The 9,597-nt window shown below is 45.3% G+C and overlaps 1 long non-coding RNA gene across 1 annotated transcript in view; it reads left to right on the top strand.

The window, feature by feature from the left end:
* The window catches only part of LOC143990063 (uncharacterized), a 1,288-nt gene extending 695 nt beyond the window's left edge, over positions 1-593 (top strand). Inside the window, exons 1-2 of the long non-coding RNA XR_013277134.1 lie at positions 1-2; positions 91-593. The exon at positions 1-2 is cut by the window's left edge and continues 695 nt beyond it. This is a non-coding gene — a long non-coding RNA (uncharacterized LOC143990063). The remainder of the gene's footprint in view (positions 3-90) is intronic.
* Positions 594-9,597: the final 9,004 nt, after the last annotated feature.

Raw genomic sequence — 9,597 nt, 5'->3', positions numbered from 1 at the left:
AGGTGAATAGAAATATGGTTCATTAGGAATGTCATCATATAATGTAGGTGTATATAATTATTAAATGGCTCCTTTTTTTATATCACCCAGGAAAACACAGAGTCGATTACAACCACCGTTTCCCCATTTCAAACACCGGAGCCAAGAGGAAAGAAGAGAAAATCTTCAGATGGTACTTCTGCATTTCTAGCTCAGGCAACTGCTGCATTACAGAGGAGACCGGATGACTCTGATGGCTTTGCTATTGTTGTAGCCAACAAACTAAAATTGATGTGCACTGAGCAAAAACAACTGGCTGAGAAGTTACTCCTTGAGGTTCTACACAAAGGTGTTAATGTTAAATTAACCCATAATACTTATTTAGCAGAACAACAAGCTGTACCACCAACACCTGTTCCTCCCATGATGTCCCAACCATTGCTGCAGCAAGGCCCACATTGGCAATATGCTCCCAGGGATAGGCCACCCTCACAGTGGTCAAATGACTACAACTACACACAGCTGTAAATCATTATTTATTCTTGTTCAGTTATTGTTTTTTTGCCTCATACTTGTAATAATCGTTAACGTTTAATAAAGTTTATGTTAATAAAGTTATGTGTCTGACATTGTTACTATATGTGTTACTATTATTTTTAGATATTGCTGGTATATGAATATCTAACAAATTATATATTTATTTATCTATTATATATAATAGTATAATAATAAATTATTATATATAGATATATATTTATTTAATAATATATATATATATATATATATATATATATATATATATATATATATATATTAGAGACAGAGCAAACTGCATATATACACAGAACACCCACCCACAACTGATCCCCAATGTCCCCCTCACATTTATAGAACATGCATGTAGGCAATATGACATATACAGGTATCTTTGTTTACTTTTTGTTTGTTTTGTTTCCGGTTGGTTCGTTTGTTTCCGATCATGCGCAGTACACTTCCCGATATTTTAATTTTCGTACGATAACCATACCAATGATCCGATGATCGTTCGTTGTGTTCACATACGGGAAAAATTTTCAGTCATGTTCCTTCTATAAATTTCGTACGACCGGCCATAATCGGATGCGTCAGACGTGTACTAATGATTCGATTATCGAACGATCTCTCCGAAAGCGGGATTTTTCGTGCGATAATCTTATCGTGTGTACGGGGCATTAGGGTCTCAAGAATTGAAATAGGCCGTCAGTACTTCAGGTGTGATCAATTTTCAGATATTGGCACCATAGCTTGTGGACTCTATAACTTTCACAAAGACCAAATAATATCCACCAATTTGTACTTATTTTTACCAAAGATATGTAGTGGTATACATTTTGGCCAAAATTTATGAAGAAAAAATTACTAATCTGCTAAATTTTATAACAGAAACAAAGAAAAATTCATTTTTTTTACAGAATTTTCTGTATTTTTTCTTTTATAGCACAAAAAATAAAAAACCCAGCGGTGATTAAATACCACCAAAAGAAAGCTCCATTTGTGTGAAAAAAAGGACAAAAATGTCATATAGGTCCAGTGTTGCATGAGTAATTGTCATTCAAAATGTGAGAGCACCGAAAGCTGAAAATTGGTCTGGTTATTAAGGGTGTTTAAGTCCCCAGTGGTCAAGTGGTTAAACAGTGGGGCTTGGGTGTGGTTTCTGTATTTTTTGCATAAGTTTCCTGCAATATTTTAGGGTTAAAGGGGTTGTAAAGGTAAACATCTGACAGTGCCGGCCCCCCCCAGCCCCCCTGTTTTACTTGCCTGACCCCTCAAAAGTCCCACGCTTGCCTCCGACATCCTCTTCGCTGCTCCGCCTGGCCGTTGATTGGCTGGAGTGGATGGACTGAAAGCTGCACAGCCATTGGCTCTCGCTGCAGTCAATCACATCCAATGACACAGCGCTCCGGGGGGCAGGGGCCGAGTGATACAGTGAGCGTCTGTATCACGGGAGTGCGCCCGCAAGTGCTTCTCATCATGTGAGGGAGCTCGCATGAACGTGAGAAGTACTTGTGGGGGGAAGCAGAGACAGCCGCCGAGGGACCCCAGAAGACCAGGTTCGGGGCCACTCTGTGCAAAACGAGCTGCACAGTGGAGGTAAGTATGACATGTTTGTTATTTAAAAAAATATAAAAATTCTATTTACAACCCCTTTAGTTAATTTCAATAGAGTTGGGAGGAGTTGGAACCAGTTTTATTGCTGTCTGTGGTCGGATTTTCCACACCCAATGTCATATTATAACATGGTGAACGTGACTTTCACAAAACATTCACTGGTGGTGAATCAGTCACTACCATTTAAAACAGTAGGACCTGGAAAATTCCCTTGCAGTGAATGAGTGAGGAAAATCTCTAGTTGGGATTCAGCAATAAAAATCCAACATAGGATTTAATCTTTTACCACTTTCTCCAAAACTAAAAACAAATGAGTTTGAGTGAAGTTCATCTTTAAGTTTTCAGAAAAAAGTATCGTAATCTAAATATTTTTTTTAGCTGCTTAAACTTTCCCTCCAGTCAAACATAAAATAATATACATTTAAACCAGCTCAGGGGATATGGCCTGGCTGCTATATGACTAATTTTCACCGTGGCGCTCATCTTCTCCATCCACCCATGCATTTCCATCCATTTTCAGATCATTTAATTCTGTAGGAGTCGTTGGGGGAAAAAGGGAAGGAGGTAATTCCAGATTTCCCTTTACCCCATTACAGACTGAAAATGTTAACGGTGTAAGGGTCTGAATATCTTAGTGTCTTAGAATATAATTAGCTCCTTTATATGATTAAAATAAATCTTAAAACAGACTACAAATGGCATTTAAACGCAAGAAAAAAAAAAACGTTTATATATTGCAGTACACCAGTCCTTAGATCATTTTCCCTTTATTTTCACCTGCTGGTTCAACCAAAAACACACATCCTATCCTAGAGTGACAACGCTCACTCCCTGTACTGTATTTATGGAAGAACAGTGTTATACTAGGACAGGAAGTGTGTTTGGACTACAGATCACGTCTCCTCTCCCTAATCTAGGTGTTCTGTAGCCCAAAGAAATGAGCTGGACTCAGCTGATGTGCATAGGACTATGCTGGATTTCTTGCAGGATTAACAGGTATATTTTTGCACTCATTGAACAAATATATATATATATATATATATATATATATATATATATATATATATATATTGTAATGTTCAGGGGACCAGGTAGATCGCAGGACACAGGCTTTGCTCACAACAAAGGGTTTATTAAACTTAAATCGCTTTACAGCAGCCAAAAACACAAAGGAAAAAGTTTTTAGTCTCACCGACTTGCACAGTTCAGAATAGCTGTCTCTATCCAAACAGAGCTTGATCTTGCTGGCAGGTAGCTTCCCCTGCCAGGAGCCTTCCAAACATGTATGGGGTATTGTCCAAGCTTCAGGCTAACCCAACACCCGTTATCCATAACCCATCTGAAATAATACTACCAGACACCCTGTTTGGGATTTAAAATGGCCATAGCAGCCTTTTATTAACCAAAACATAACATCAAAAACATTTTAAATCATTAAACCTACCGTATTTGCCGGCGTATAAGACGACCCGGCATATAAGACGACCCCCTAAAAACCTGCACAGTTAAAATGTTTTGCCCGTACTCACCGTTTAAGACGACCCCCGATTCCGAGGCTTCCGACGCTTCATATCCCTCTTCTTCTTCGTTCTTGCTGGAGCCATTTCCTTCTTCCTTCTGGTGCTGGAGCCAATCACGGCGAGCAATGTATTCTATTATTGAATACAAAGCCTGCTGGGATTGGCGGAGGCTGTTACATCATCAGCCCGCGCCTCACTCTCAAAGCCAATCGGAGCAGGCTACTGTGTGTAGCCTGCTCGGATTGGCAGAGATTGCTGCTCCAATCCGAGCAGGCTCTGTATTCATTTGAATACATCGCTCACTGGGATTGGTTCAGTGGTATATACTGTATGTAGCCGAAGCTACATACAGTATTACCGGACAGCCAGAAGGCATCCCAGCAGCGGACCCGGCGTATAAGACGACCCGTCCTTTTTGCTCAGTTTTTTTAAGTGTAAAAGGTCGTCTTATACGCCGGCAAATACGGTACTAATAGTAAGATAACATACACTGCCGAGGGTTTTTGAAGGCACCATAGACATTACTCCCTGTATCCGGCACCACCTTGCCACCTACCCGGCCCCTAGCCGTGACTTACGCCAGCACAGGGACAATAATTGTGGCAAAATCAACCAGCCGGTACAGCCACCTCTTACTTCTGCCCTCCTTAGGGCAGGTCCACTTGCTTCAGTGATGGGCCCAGCCCATCTTTTCCAAATCCATTTTACCATCCCCCGCCTTCAAAAACCCTACGACCACCGCCAGCTGCTATGACATCAGAAACATCACAAACCAACTCCACCCTTCGACTACTTTCAAAACGCACCCAGTACAGGGAGGGCGGGCGGGAGAACGTCACTGGATTGCTGCCTAGCTGAACTGATCCAGGGTCCCAACACCCCACCTAGCAACCCATTAAGGACCACCCTGCCCCACCTACCACACCCTATCCTCCACCAATGACCTTCTTCTTCCAATACTCCCCCTTCCTGACTACACCCTACTCTTACTGACTATTTTAACCCCTTATTCCTCAGCCTTCCTGTCCAAACCCCATCATGTAGGCCCTCCAACTACGCTGCACTACGTCTCCTGGCCTATACTGGACACTGCTGTCCACTTCAGTTGCTGTAACCCAGAACAAACACCATCCACCATGTGTTCTCCACTCCTCCACACCCCTCTACAACTTCCTGTCTTGCTTTTTAAAGACACTTCCTTAACAGGTGGGTTAATCAATTTTATTCCCTTAAAGAGAGCACAACCCAAACAGAGGGGAAATATAGCGTCCTTCCAGGACCCAGCCACGGCGTCCATTACAATATATATATATACACACACACACACACACATACATACATACATACATACATATATATATATATATATATATATATATATATATATATATATATATATATATATATATATACACACTAGTAGGGAGCTGCTGTCCTCTACTGCCTCTATTTGTAAATGCCTGTAAACATATTATGTATGCACTTCCTGTTTCTGGGTTGTTGGGAAAAATACACAGAAAGAGGAATTGGTGAGAGACTGAGAAATTCTGAGACACATGTCCTGTCCATAGGAGAGTTGTTGCTGAACCCAGACCAGAATACAGGGATGACTAGACAAGTACTTCTATGTTTAATAGTTTACTATACTATTGTTGCCCATAGATTCTGTACTGTATATACCTAAGACTGGTAACAGACTTATCTCTGTCCTGATGTTGTTATCTCACATGCACAGTGCCGGATAGCAATGTTTGTGAAATGTGTATGTATGTAGTGGTCACCTTCCAGTATGTTAGTAGGTGGAGATGTTGTAGTAGCTGTGGCATCACAACCATCCTCAGAGGCCCCTGCAACTAGACTTTGCTGCAACATTCATCTGGAGGTATCTCTCTCTATTAATAACTATATATACCCAGGTATATGTGCACGATTCCAGTAGGATTCCTTTTGGTCCCTTTGTTGATAATACCTGTTTGTAGATTGGATATTTGTACTGTTAGTACAAGCTTTGTATAAGAACAGATTAATATTTCCTTACTGGTGTGCATCTTTATGCTTATGGTTAATATTATATGCTGGTTGCAGTAGTTCCTCAGCTGTTACAATTACTTTGATTAGTTTGCTGATTAGTTAAGAGGGAAACCCCCTTTGTCCATAGAGGTCTCATCCTGGGTGGAGACACTGCCAACTTTATTATCACTTAGCGAAGGTTCTGGTTCTCCCATTTACCTAAGGTTTAGTGCAATAACTTGTTTTGGGGGGTATTTCTCATCCCTCCCCCACCCAAAAGAACTGAACACTTTCAGTGGTATATACCTGTATAACAGACCAAAAGGCAACAATAATAGAAGTTCATCGTTGAGGTTTACATACACTTAAACCTCAAGTCAAAGTGGTTGTAAATCCTTACAGACCACTTTTTACTACATGTAAACCTATAATAAGGCTTACCTGTAGCTACAGTGGATATCTGCTAAACCTGCACGGTTTAGGAGATATCCCCTCTATCAGCATGTGCTGACGTAATTGGCACTTGCGCACTGAAGCAACGGCTCATTTGTGCCATTGCTTCAGCTGTTGTGCCGCTACAGGCAGCTCCCGCTCGCATGCGCAGTAGTGACATAATTGCAGGTCTGGCCAATCACAACTCCGGAGCCCGCAATACCCAGAAATAACTCCGGGAGACATGTCGCCAGGCAGAGCAGTGTGCAGTGTTAATAGAGATAAGAGACAGACTCTGCTCTGTCTCACGCTCACTGCTGCCTCCTGTCACAAACGTGCCGCCCTGAGAGTGACAGTCTGAGCAAGTAACTCTCCGGGCAGCTGCACGTTGAATCCTCCACTCGCCGCCCAGTGCATGAGGGGAGTGGGTGGGTTGTCCTGGGGGAGGTCTGTACATATGGGGGGTGGTTTGTCCTGGGGAGGTCTGTACATATGGGGGGATGGTTTGTCCTGGGGGGTCTGTACATATGGGGGGTGGTTTGTCCTGGGGGAGGTCTGTACATATGGGGGGTGGTTTGTCCTGGGGGAGGTCTGTACATATGGGGGGGTGGTTTGTCCTGGGGGCGGTCTGTACATATGGGGGGTGGTTTGTCCTGGGAGGTCTGTACATATGGGGGGTGGGTTTTCCCGGGAGGTCTGTACATATGGGGGGGTGGGTTGTCCTGGGAGGTCTGTACATATGGGGGGGGGTGGGTGGTCCTAGGAGGTCTGTACTTGTGGGTTGTCCTGGGGGGGTCTGTACATATGGGGGGGTGGTTAGTCATGGGGGATGTCTGTACATATGGGGGGTGAGTAGTCCTGGGAGGTCTGTACATATGGGGGGCTGGGTTGTTCTGGGGGGGTCTGTACATATGGGGGGTGGTTTGTCCTGGGGGAGGTCTGTACATATGGGGGGCTGGGTTGTTCTGGGGGGTCTGTACATATGGGGGTGGTTTTTCCTGGGGGAGGTCTGTACATATGGGCGGTGGTTTGTCCTGGGGGAGGTCTGTACATATGGGGGGCTGGGTTGTTCTGGGGGTCTGTACATATGGGGGGTGGTTTGTCCTGGGGAGGTCTGTACATATGGGGGGGGAGGGTGGGTTGTCCTGGGAGGTCTGTACATAAGGGGGTTGGGTTGTCCTGGGGGGTCTGTACATATGGGGGGTGGTTTGTCCTGGGGGAGGTCTGTACATATGGGGGGTGGTTTGTCCTGGGGGAGGTCTGTACATATGGGGGGTGGTTTGTCCTGGAGGAGGTCTGTACATATGGGGGGTGGTTTGTCCTGGGGGAGGTCTATACATATGGGGGGGTAGTGTTTAGTCTCTGGTGTGAGGCCAGGTTGCTGAGAGGGCGTCCCTTGTGGCTGAGTGCAGCGCTCCCATGGGAGTGATACAGGGGAAGCGGTGCCCAAAGGTGCAAGGGTTGCCAGAAATGCTGCAGGCTGGCTGATTGGCTGTAGATAGCTGGAGCCTTCTGAGTAGCAATATGGGCAGCCGTGTGGAGAGAAGTCTTGAGTCAGAAGCAGCAGGGTAAACTAGGAGCAGGGTCCACAGCCAGGCCAAGGGTCAGATACCAGAAGACAGTCTGAGAGGAGTACAGGAACAAACCGGGTCATACACAGAGGGCAGAGGATCGAAGAGTAGTCAACAAAGCCAGGGTCAGAGCGAGGAGATAAACAAGATCACAGGTCAAACCAAGCAGGGGTCAAGCCAGGGGTCTTCAGAGTATACAAGCACAGGAACACAGGAAGCTGTTGATAATCCAGCAAACTGCAAGTGTCACTGATCGGTTTAAATAGGCTGGGGGGGTGTGCCTACAATTGTCACGGCAAGCAAGCGCGCGGAAACTCGTCTGGCGCAACCATGACGGTTACTGGTGGAGCTGCCCACAATACGGCCTTTTCCCTGACAGGTGGTTTGTCCTGCAGGAGGTCTGTACATATGGGGGGGTGGTTTGTCCTGGGGGGGGTCTGTACATATGGGGGGTGGTTTGTCATGGGGGGGTGGTTTGTCCTGGGGAGGTCTGTACATATGTGGAGGTGGGTTGTCCTGGGGGTCTGCACATATAGGGGGGTTTGTCCTGGGGGAGGTCTGTACATATGGGGCGGTGGTTTGTCCTGGGGGAGGTCTGTACATATGGGGCAGTGGTTTGTCCTGGGGGTTTGTTCTGATGGGGGGCCAGTACAGATGGAGGGGGGATGGTTTTCCCAGGGGGAGTCGGTACTGAGGGAGGGGGTCTGCACTATGGGAGGGGGTCTGCACTTAGTGAGTGGGATCTATACTGCTGGAGGGGGGGTCTGTATTGCGGGAGGGGGTCTGCACTTAGTGAGGAGGGCCTGTACTGTGGGAGGGGGTCTGTACTGAAGGAGGACTATAGTGGGTGCGGGGGGTGACACCATGTTTTTACACACTGGGTGACATCAAACCTAGTGATGCCACTGGTAACTGAGGACACCTGGTGTAAGGAAGCACTCTACTGGGGACACCTGATGTATGGAGGGACTCTACTGGGGACACCTGATGCAAGAACGGACTCTGTTGGGGGCCCCTGATGCAAGGACGGACTCTGCTGGTGGCAGGCGACGCACTCAGGGATCCCACTGATTCGGCATTATGAGTTGAATGATTTCATTCTATATTACAATGTAATAATAGAAATAATGCACTTCAATCATCCTGACACCATAACAACCATGGTGCCAGGATGATTGACTTGCTAACACCAGGTGTTTGGAGTATCTTTATCTGCTGATTGTTAAAATTTTTAAACTTTCTAGAATAAACATATTTCTATTGTTGTGTAGGATCTGGGCCTGCTGTCCCTCCATCCCCCCTCCTTTCCCTCTCCATCCCTCATTCATCTCAGACTAACCACACCTCCTTTGAGCCATGCCCATTTAAGCCACACCCACTATTCTGCATAAACTATGCCAATTTTCTGGCACATTTTAATTTCCCCCCCTGTACCATGCCTACAAACACATGTCCCATCCCTAATTATAATAACACTCTGTCTACAGCCAAAAAAGTGTCCAGAATTTTGTTTTTACAATTTTGGCACCTATGAACTGCACACCTACTAAGACATGGCCATCCACCCAAACTGACAGGCCGGGCAAGGAGAATATTAATCAGAGAAGCAGCCAAGAGGCCCATGGTAACTCTGGAGGAGCTGCAGAGATCCACAGCTCAGGTGGGAGAATCTGTCCACAGGACAACTATTAGTCGTGCACTCCACAAATCTGGCCTTTATGGAAGAATGGCAAGAAGAATTCCATTGTTGAAAGAAAGCCATAAGAAGTCCTGTTTGCAGCTTGTGAGAAGTCATGTGGGGGACACAGTAAACAGGTGGAAGAAAGTGCTCTGGTCAGATGAGAGCAAAATTTAACTTTTAGGCCTAAAAGCAAAACGCTATGTGTGGTGGAAAACTAACACTGCACATCACCCTGAACACACCATCCCCACTGTAA

This window comes from Lithobates pipiens, unplaced genomic scaffold (genome assembly GCF_037356315.1).
Source record: "Lithobates pipiens isolate NorthernLeopardFrog02 unplaced genomic scaffold, aLitPip1_a1.2 Scaffold_18, whole genome shotgun sequence".
Classification (NCBI taxonomy): Eukaryota; Metazoa; Chordata; class Amphibia; order Anura; family Ranidae; genus Lithobates; species Lithobates pipiens.
This window is presented reverse-complemented; position numbering and strand designations above follow the sequence as displayed.